This window comes from Macaca thibetana, chromosome 17 (genome assembly GCF_024542745.1).
Source record: "Macaca thibetana thibetana isolate TM-01 chromosome 17, ASM2454274v1, whole genome shotgun sequence".
NCBI lineage: Eukaryota > Metazoa > Chordata > Mammalia > Primates > Cercopithecidae > Macaca > Macaca thibetana.
This window is the reverse complement of record NC_065594.1, coordinates 17,881,501-17,892,642: the sequence shown is the minus strand read 5'-3', so window position 1 is coordinate 17,892,642 and position 11,142 is coordinate 17,881,501. Positions and strand designations below refer to the sequence as shown.

At 39.9% G+C, this 11,142-nt stretch overlaps 1 long non-coding RNA gene across 1 annotated transcript in view; it reads right to left on the bottom strand.

Annotated features, from left to right (window-relative positions):
- Nucleotides 1–1,597: 1,597 nt before the first annotated feature.
- Nucleotides 1,598–11,142, bottom strand: part of LOC126940355 (uncharacterized) — a 31,118-nt gene continuing 21,573 nt past the window's right edge. Inside the window, exon 3 of the long non-coding RNA XR_007720723.1 lies at nucleotides 1,598–2,462. This is a non-coding gene — a long non-coding RNA (uncharacterized LOC126940355). The remainder of the gene's footprint in view (nucleotides 2,463–11,142) is intronic.

The window sequence follows — 11,142 nt, the reverse complement described above, 5'->3', positions numbered from 1 at the left end:
AGTTGTAAGATGACAGATAAAAAATAATTTTGATCATAGATCACTATGTGATTTTTGGCATATAACTGAAAAGGAATTCAAAGAATCAAATGACATTCCTATAATAAAAACTTTTTATTCCATCTATTTACTTAGAATGAATGGATTTTCTTTGAAATTTTGCTTATAAAATGCTAAATGGAAGTAAAATCAATGCTGAACACCATCTCATTGTAGTTAATACACAGGCATACATATGAATATACATAATTGTTTTGGATAGCCATCTTATTAAGAGATATGATTCTAATAAAATTTTCTATGCTTAATAAATTTCTTTTAAAAATGGGCTACATATTTCTTATCTGAGATGGTTTGGACCGGAAGTGTTTCACATTTTAAGGATTTTAGAATATTTACATTATACTCACTGGTGGAACATTCCCAATCTGAAAATCTGAAACCTGAAATGCTCCAATGAACATTTCCTTTGAATATCATGTCCGCTCTCATGTCGTGAATGTTTCAGATTTGGAAGCATTTCAGATTTTTTTATTTTTGGATTAGAAATGCTCAACCTGTATATGTAATACGTTTATGACATTTTGACTAATTTTAATAATTATAACAACTTAGACCAGAAGGAAAAAAATCATGAGCCTTAATGTCACAGAAATTTTTTGAAAATTTAAATGCATAGACTTACATGGGGATCAATAAAACCCCTTCGAGTATAAAAATATAAGAAATTATGATACCTCTCTGAAAAGGAAGGAAATGACATGTAAAGAGGAAACAGAGGAATTATAGAAAACTTTTTACTGATAAAGTTTATTTTTTAATGGCTCATAATACTATGGTACTGTGTTTAAATTCCATAGGCTACATTTAAAAGACTAATGTAATAGGCCCAGCATGGTGGCTCCCACCCGTAATCCCAGTACTTTGGGAGGCCGAGGCAGGTGGATCACCTGAGGTCAGGAGCTCGAGACTAGCCTGGCCAACACGGTAAAACACTATCTCTAATTAAAAAAAAAATACAAAAAGTAGCCAGGCATGGTGGTGGGCGTCTGTAATCCCAGCTACTTGGGAGGTTGGGGCAGGAGAATTTCTCGAACCTGGGAGGCGGAGGTTGCAGTGAGCTGAGATAGGTCCAATGCACTCCAGCCTGGGCGACAAGAGCGAAAAACTGTTTCGTTTTGTTTTGTTTTGTTTTGTTTTTTAAAAGAAAAAATCAGGGCTGGGCCAAGACGGCCGAATACAAACAGCTCCTCCGGTCAGCAGCTACCAGCAATAGAAACGCAAGAGAGCGATTTCTGTATTTCCAACTGAGCTAGCCAGTTCATCTCACTGGGACTGACTAGGCAGTTGGCATGACTCACGGAGAGCAAGAAAAAGCAGGGGGCGGGGCGTGACAGTTCACTCGGGAGCTGCGTGTGGTAAAGGGACCTCCCTCACCCAGCCAAGGGAGGTGGTGAGGGACTGTGCTACCCACACCTGGGGTACTACATTTTTCCCACGGATTTTTGCAATCCACAGATCAGGAGATTCCCTTGTGATCATACACCACCAGGGCCTTGGGTCTCAAGCACAAAACTGGGCAGACCCATGACATCTGCTCCCGTCAGCGGCTTTTCCAGCAGGCACTGAGCTGCAGGAGTTTTTACATACTCTGGCAGCGCCTGGAACTCCAGTGAGGCAGGAGAACCATCCACTCCCCATGGAAAGCGGGCAGAAGCCAGGGAGCCAAATGGTCTCGCTCACAGGCTCCCACTCCCACGGAACCTCGCAAGCTAAGACCCACTGGTTTGAAATCCCTGCTGGCCAGCACAGAAGCCTGAAGTCTGCCTAAGACGACTGAGTTCCCAGCAGGACGGGCAACCGCCATTACTGTAGGTTTAGTTGGTGGTTTTCCCCTGCCAGTGCTAGGCAGACAGGGAGGTTTGGACTGAGTGGTACTCCTCACAGCTCAGAACAGTGGTTGTTGCAAATTGTAGCCAGATTGCTTTCTTTAGGTGGGACCCGGATCTATCCCTCCTCACCAGGCAAGGCCTCCCTGCAGGAATTTCAGCACTCCAGCCAGGAGCTTATAGATAATCCCTGGGGCAGAGTACCTTGGGGGAGGGGCAGCCACCGTCTCAGGTTCAGAGGACTTAATCTTTCCTGCCTTCTGGCTCTGAGGAGTCCGGCCGATCTGGACGAGGGAGATTTTCCCAGCACAGTGCACCAGCTCCACTAAGGGACAGTCAGACTGCCTCCTTAAGCGGGTCCCTGATCTGATGCCCCCTGACTGGGTGAGACCTCCCAACAGAGGTTGCCAGACACCTCATACAGGAGAGCTCCAGCTGCATCAGGTCAGTGCCCCTCTGGGATGGAGCTTCTGCAGGAAGGAGCAGGCAGCAATCTCTGGTGTACAGGAGTCTCCACTGGTAATACCCAGGTGAACAGGGTCTGAAGTGGACCCCCAGCAAACTCCAGCAGGCCTGCAGAAGGCAGGCCTGTTTTAGAAGAAAAACAGCAACATCAACAACAAAAAAGACCCCACAAAACCCCCATCCAAAGGTCAACAGCTTCAAAGATCAAAGGTAGATGAACCCACGAAGATGAGGAAAACCCAGCACAAAAATACTGAATATTCCAGAAGCCAGAATGCCTCCTCTTCTCCAAATGATTGCAACAGTTCTGCAGCAAGCGCACAGAATGGGGCTGCAGCTGAGATGAACTGACAGAAGTAGGTTTCAGAAAGTGGATAATAACAAATTTCACTGAGCTAAAGGATTATGTTCTAACCCAACGCAAAGAAGCTAAGAACCATAAAAGGTTATAAGAGCTGTTAACTAGAATAAAAACAGTTTAGAGAGGAATATAAATGACCTGATGGAGCTGAAAAACACAGCACAAGAACTTCATGATGCAAACACAAGTATTAATAGCTGAATTGATCAAGCAGAAGAGAGAATATCAGAGCTTGAAGACTATCTTGCTGAAATAGGGGAGGCAGACAAGATCAGAGAAAAAAAGAATGAAAAGGAATAAACCAAACCTCTGAGAACTATGGGACTACATAAAAAGACGGAACCTATGACTGATTGGAGTACCTGAAAGAGACAGGGAGAATTGAACCAAGTTGGGAAAACACTCTTCAGGATATCATCCAGGAGAACTTCCCCAACACAGCAAGACAGGTCAATATTCAGATTCAGAAGTCCAGAGAGCCCAGTAAGATATCCATGAGAAGATCTACCCCAAGACACATAATCAGATTCTCCAAGGTCGAAATGAAGGAAGAAATACTAAGGGCAGTCAGAAAGAAAGGCCAGGTCACCTACGAAGGGAAGCCCATTAGACTAATAGACCTCTCAGCAGAAACCCTACAAGCCAGAAGAGATTAGAGGTCAATATTCATTTTTCAAAGAAAAGAATTTCCAACCAAGAATTTCATATCCAGCCAAACTAAGCTTCATAAGCAAAGGAGAAATAAAATCCTTTTCAGACAAGCAAATCCTGAAGGATTTTGTCACCACCAGACCTGCTTTGCAAGAGCTCCTCAAGGAAGTATTAAACATGGAAAGGAAAAACCATTACCAGCCACCACAAAGACATACTGAAGTACACCGACCAATGACACTATGAAGCAACCACACTAGCAAGTCTGCAAAATTAACCAGCTAGCATCATGATATATTAACCTTAAACGTAAGTGGGCTAAATGCCCCCAATTAATATACACAGAATGGCAAGCTGGATAAAAAGAAAAGACCCATCCTTGTGCTGTGTTCGAGACACACATCTCACTTGCCGAGACACACATAGGTTCCAAATAAAGGAATGAAAGCAAAGTTTGCCAAGCAAATAGAAAGCAGAAAAAAGCAAGTGTTACAATCCTAGTTTCTGACAAATACACTTTCAACCAACAAAGGTCAAAAAAGACAAAGAAGGTCCTTACATAATGGAAAAGGCTTCAATTCAACAAGAGTAACTATTCTAGATATATATGCACCCAATGCAGGAGCACCCAGATTCATAAAACAAGTTCTTAAAGACCTACAAAGAAACTTAGGTCCTCACACAATAATAGTGGGAGATTTTAATACCCCACTGTCAGTATTAGATCATTGAACAGAAAATTAAAGATATTCAAGACTGGAACTTAGCTATGGACCAAGTGGACCTGATATCTACAGAACTCACCACCCTAAAACAACAGAATATAAATTTTTCTTGGTGCCACATGGCACTTACTCTAAGGTTGATCACATAATTGGAAGTAAAATGCTCAGCAAATGCAAAAGAAGTGAAATCATAACAGTCTCTCAGCTTACAGCAAAATCAAATTAAAATTCAAGATTACGAAGCCCACTAAAAACCACACAACTACATGGAAATTGAACAACCTGCCCCTGAATGACATCTGGGTGAATAATGAGATTAAGGTGGAAATCAAGAAGTTCTTTGAAATCAATGAGAACAAAGAGAATGTACCAGAATCTCTGGGATGGTGCTAAAGCAGTGGTAAGAGGGAAATTTATATCACTAAATGCCCACACATCAAAAACCTCAAAAGATCTCAAATCAACACCCTAACATCACAATTAAGAGAACTAGAGAACCAAGAACAAACCCACCCCAGAGCTAGCAAAAGACAAGAAATAACCAAGCTCAGAGCAGAACCAAAGGAGAGAAAGACATGAAAGCCCTTCAAAAAAGTTAACGAATCCAGAAGCTGTTTTTTGAAAGAAAAAAAAAAAAATCAAATAGACCACTAGTGAGACTAAGAAAATTCAAATAAGCACAATCAGAAATTATAAGGGGGACACCACCACTGACTCCATAGAAGTATGAACCATCAGAAAATACTATAAACACCTCTATGCAAATAAACTGGAAAATCTAGAGGAAATGGATAAATTCCTGGACACATACACCCTCCCAAGACTGAACCACGAAGTCAAATCCCTTAATAGACCAATAACAAGTTCCAAAAGTGAGGCAGTAATAGCCTACCAACACCCCCCTCCCCCCAAAAAAAGCTTTTTCTACCAGAGGCACAAGGAGCTGGTACCATGTCTTCTGAAACTATTCCAAACAATTGAAAACTACCTGACTCATTTTATGAGGCCAGCATTATCTTAATACCAAAATCTGGTGGAGATAGAACAAAAAAACCAAAATGTCAGGCTAATATCCCTGATGAACATCGATGCAAACATCCTCACTAAAATATTGGCAAACTGAATCCAGTAGCACATCAGAAAGCTTATCCACCACGATCAAGTTGGTTTCATCCCCAGTATACAAGGCTGGTTCAACATACATGAATCAATAAATGTAATTCATCACATAAACAGAACTAAAGACAAAAACTACATGATTATCTCAAAAGATGTAGAAAAGGCCTTCAATAAAATTCAACAACCTTAATGTTAAAAACTCTCAATAAACTAGGTATTGAAGGAACATACCTCAAAATAATAACAGCCATTTATCACAAACCCACAGCCAATATTATACTAAATGGGCAAAAATTGGAAGCATTCCTTTTGAAAACTGTCTCAAACCAGGATGCCCTCTCTCACCACTCTTATTTAACATAGTATTGGAAGTTTTGGCCAGGACAATCAGGCAAGATAAATAAAGGGTATTCAAATAGGAAGAGAGGAAGTCAAATTGTCTTTGTAGATGACATGATACTGTATCTAGAAAACCCCATTGACTCAGCCCAAAAGCTTCTTAAACTGACAACTTCAGCAAAGTCTCAGGATACAAAATCGATGTGCACAAATCAAAAGCATCCCTATATACCAACAACAGACAGAGCCAAATCATGTATAAACTTCCATTTACAATTGCCACAAATAATATATCGAGGAATACAGTTAACAAGGGAAGTGAAGGATCTCTTCAAGGAGAACTACAAACCACTGCTCAAGGAAATGAGAGAGGACACGAGCAGAAGGGAAAACATTCCATGCTCATGGATAGGAAGAATCAATATTGTGAAAATGGCCATATTGCCCAAAGCAATTCATAAATTCAATGCTATTCCCATTAAACTATCATCAACATTCTTCACAGGATTAAAAGAAAAAAAAACTACTTAAAAGTTCATATGGAATCAAAAAAGAGCTCATATAGCCAGGACAATCCTAAGCAAAAAAACAAACCTGGAGGCATTACACCACCCAATGTCAAACCATACTACAAGGCTACAGTAACCAAAACAGCATGGTACTGGTACAAAAACAGATACATAGACATGGAACAGAATAGAGAACCCAGAAATAAGACCACATGCCTACAACTATCTGATCTTTGACAAACTTGACAAAAACAAGCAATGGGGAAAAGATCCCCTATTCAATAAATGGTGCTGGGAGAACTGGCTAGCCATATGCAGAAAATTGAAACTGGATTCCTTCCTTACACTTTAAGCCATCTTGATTTAATTTTTGTATAAAGATTTAAGTGTAAAACCAAAAACTATAAAAACTCTAGAAGAAAATCTAGGCAATACCTTTCAGGACATGGGCGTGGGCAAAGATTTTATGATGAAATCACCAGAAGCAATTGAAACAAAAGCAAAAATTGACAAATGGGATCCAGTTAAAGAGCTCCTGCACAGCAAAAGAACCTATCATCAGAGTGAATAGACAACCTGCAGAACGTGAGAAAACATTTGTAATCTATCCATCTGACAAAGGTCTAATATCCAGAGTCTACAAGGAACTTAAATTTACTGGGGAAAAAAATCCCATTAAAAAGTGGGCAAAGAATATGAACAGACACTTCTCAAAAGAAGACATTCATGTGGCCAAGAAACATATGATAAAAAGCTCAACATCACTGGATCATTAGAGAAATGCAAATCAAAACCCCAATGAGATACCATCTCACCCCAGTCAGAATGGTGATTTTTAAGAAGTCAAGAAGCAACAGATGCTGGTGAGATCATGGAGAAACAGGAATGCTTTTACACTGTTGGTGGGAATGTAAATTAGTTCAACCATTGGGGAAGACAGTGTGGTGATTCCTCAAAAATTTAGAACCAGAAATACCATTTCACCCAGGAATCCCATTACTGGGTATATACCCAAAGGAACACAAATCATTCTATTATAAAGATACATACATGAGTATGTTCATTGAAGCATTCATTGCAGCACTATTCACAAGAGCAAAGACATGGAATCAACCCAAATGCCCATCAATTATAGACTGGATAAAGAAAATGTGGTACTTGTACACCATGAATACTATGCAGCCAAAAAGGAAATGAGATTATGTCTTTTGCAGGCACATGGATGAAGCTGGAAGCCATTATCCTCAGTAAACTAATGCAGGAACAGAAAACCAGACACCACATGTTCTCACTTATAAGTGGGAGTTGAACAACGAGAACACATGAGCACAGGGAGGGGAACAACACACACTGGGGCCTACTGGGGGAGGGTGGGGTACAGGAGGGCATTAGGGAAAAGAGCTAATGGATACTGGGCTTCATACCTAGGCTGACAGGTTCAGCAAACCACCATGGTACACATTTACCCATATAACAAACCTGCACATCCTGCACTTGTACCCTGGAACTTAATAAAATAAAAAAGACTGATGTAACAGGTTTACATTTAAATGCCCATACCTGCAAAATCCCAGAAATTAGGTACTTCATAAATTGGTAAACCTTGCAAAGTAAGAAATCTTGACTATGATCTCTAAAGGTGCTTTCCAGCTGTCTTGCTAGTATGTTTAATATTAATTCCATTGTTTTCTCAACACACGTTGGAATAAAAATAGCAGAATACATGACTCGTTCCTTTATGTATTCAATACATTTTATTAAGAACACTATATCCCATGCACTTTTCTAAACACTAAAAATATATTAATGTTCAAAGCTGATGAAATATCCCACCCTCATGGAGCTTATAATTTAGTGGGAGAAAATACAGAAATGCATAAAATATGTAATATATAAGATAGTGATAAATTCTATAAAGAAAAGGAAAGCAGGAAAGGGATGGAGGATCTATGGGGTAGAAGCAATTTTTAATAAGGTCATTGAAGTTCTCTTTGAGAAAGTAACATTTGGACCACGTGTATAGCCATACGCATTGTGGGATGATCCGGAAATCCTCACCTTCTTGAGGCTGACATAAATCGGTAAACACAAAAGTGAGATTTTAGCGACTGTTCACAAGAAAGATTATGATGGTGAACCTGTGAGCAGGGGCTGATTTAATGAGAAGCTTAAAAGAAGCTTCAGTTTCAAAGACCCTCATTTGCATGGGCCCTTATGAGGACCCCAGGAGAAGCTAGCAATAAATTTGCCTGGTATTTTGTGATCTTTTACTTGAAAAGAGCACTCCAAAATGTATAAAACTCAGCCCCACAGAATTTGGATCCTCTCTGGCTGTAAATGTCGCACAGGGGGAGAGGTGATGGTGCGGCTCATGCCAGGAGCACACAATTCAAGGGACTCCCACTGAACCTGCTGATAATTATCCAGCTAGTGGTGGATTGCATTGTTGTCTATGCTTTCCTTCTCTATCTACCAACTTAGTCATAAGACTTTGCAGTTTGCCCTACAAGAGGCAGGGTCTATTTCCTTGCCTAGCTGATACTGGATTTAGCCAGGGAGCTTGCTTTGGCCAATTGAATGTTCTGAATGGGATGAAAGCAGTCCATTTAAAACACATCTATAGGCTTGGGGTTGTCCTTTTGTGCTCTTTCCTTTTGTCATGAGAAGAATATGTCCAGGGTAACCTAATCTCAGAATGAGTAAAACGTGGAATGCATCTGAACTCAGCCTAAGCCTGAAGCCAAGGTCAGCCAAACCCAGTCTAGACAAGTTGGACCTCAGCCAACCTGCAAGCAAGAGAGATATAAATGCTTATTTTTTAAATGCTAACTGGGATTTTGTAGCAAGACTATGTTAACTACATAGCATAATTGATGGAGTAAGCCATACAATTTTGTCAGCTTAGGCTAAGTTATGCTGCAGTAACAAGAGATCCCCATATTTCTCACTCATGTAAATAAGCCATTGTGGGTCAGCTGAAACTCTGCTCCATATTTTGATGGGAAAGTCCCTATTCTGGATTTACTGGTCTCCAAGCAGATGACAAAGAGAGATAGGGAGCTATTCACTAGCTCTTAAAATTTCTGCTCAGAAACAACATACATGACTTCACTGAAATTTTATTGATTTAAATAAGTTACACAGCTCCACCTGAACAGGACAGGAATGTGTAATCCTCCTGCAGGAAACAACACAACAGAGAAAGGGCCCCTAGGAAAACTTTCACTTTGAGAAGAGGCAGTGAATAATCTGAAAAATAAAATCTACCATAACAATATACCTTGGACATATGAGTACATATTATGTAGTGAACTGTCTCCATCCCCTGCCTCTATCTTTTAGCTTTTTTCCTGATTGGCTTGAATTATGCTGCAACTTGAATCTTCAAACCAAAGGGTGTAAGTGTGCATTCATGTGAATCTGCACATTATCACACATTCCCCTGGTGGGATGTGTCCACCACTCTTCACAGGACAGACAAGCAATGATACAGAGCTTATAAATTTTTCCCTGATAATATTAACACTGCTCTGCTCTCTAAGCATCAGATTTCCCATGGAAAAGAAATTAGAAATCATTAATTTTCCACATCAAGATGACTAGAGTGGTGCCATGATGCTACAGAGACCTCATTTTCATCTGGTGCTTTGCAACAGTGAGTCCTAAGTGTTTGGATGTCAAAATTGATCCTGCTGGACCTAAAATTCCACCGAGCCTCCAACTCATGCCACAAAAACTGAGTTTTATGTTTCACCCTAGTATGGAAGAAAAATTCTATAATTTCTTTTTTCTGTAATTAAAATCTAAAGAACCAGTTAGTCAAAGCAGTGCATTTTTTTTTTTCTTTGAGAATATGAACTTTATTGTTGTGTGGTTCTTTTTGGTATTAGTATTTTATACAGAAGCCAAGATGGTCACTTTCTGTGAAGGAGATACTGGAGGATAATGCAACCATCCAGCTGCTTGAGCAAGAGACCTGGGCATCTCCAAGAACCGTCTATTCTACTTTCCCTATTTTATTGCTGCTGCCATTGCCTTAGTTCAGGCCCTGGGAATCATTTGCTATATTTAGCCTTCTAAGAGCCTTTCCACTTCTAATCTCTTCCCACTCTAACCCCCTAAAACAGCCAGTGATACTGGAGCTCCTCTCGAGTTTTCTTTTGGTAACTGACCTAAGAAAGCTTTGGATATGTTGTAATTAGAGGAAAGAGATTTGATACAGAGGCAAATCATGACTGCAAAATATGACACTATATCTGATAATTTCACATTTTTGACACCTTGTATCTTTTTGGGGCAGCAAAAGAAAAAAAGTCAAAAGGTACATAGAATCTGTGTTGGACCTTTTTTAAATCATTGAAACTTAGGGGAGAAAAAGGTCATCCACATTTTGAATGAGAGTAGAATAACAGGAGAACTCAAAGTGCTTGAGATCTTGATTAAGCAATTCTGAATATGGTCTCATGAATCCCTGGCTCACTTAAATGCATTAAGACTAGCCTGCCCTGAACAGGAGTGGAGAGAGAATTCTCCAGGCTAACAGGCTGGGCTGTTAACAGCTAACAGCTGAGCTGCAGCATCAGCTTTTCCTGGGTTTTCAGCCTGCTGGTCCACCTGCAGATTTTGGACTTGCCAGCCTCTAGTATAGTGTGAGCCAATTCCTTCAAATAAATCTCTTTCTCTCAACACACACACCCTATTGGTTCTATTTCTCTGAAGAGCCCTGACTAATAAAGGCTATACCATTTGGCATTCCCAACAATCATGTATGAGAGTGCCTGCTTTCCCAAAGCCCTGTTGATAGTATATCAACAGTGTTGAAATTTTTGCCAAACTGGTAGGTAATAAATGGTATATTAATGTACATTTAATTTGCATTTCTTATGAGTGAAATAGAGGATCGTTTCATATGTTCAATGAAATGTCTTTTGAAAAGGTTTTTATAATGAAAAAAATAAATTTCTTCCTATGGACCAGGCTAAATCACACTTAGAAACAGACTGGGTTCTGATGATAAATATAATCTATTATTTCTAATAAGATGACCCAATTCCTTTATGGAATGCAGGGTGTACATACTCCTT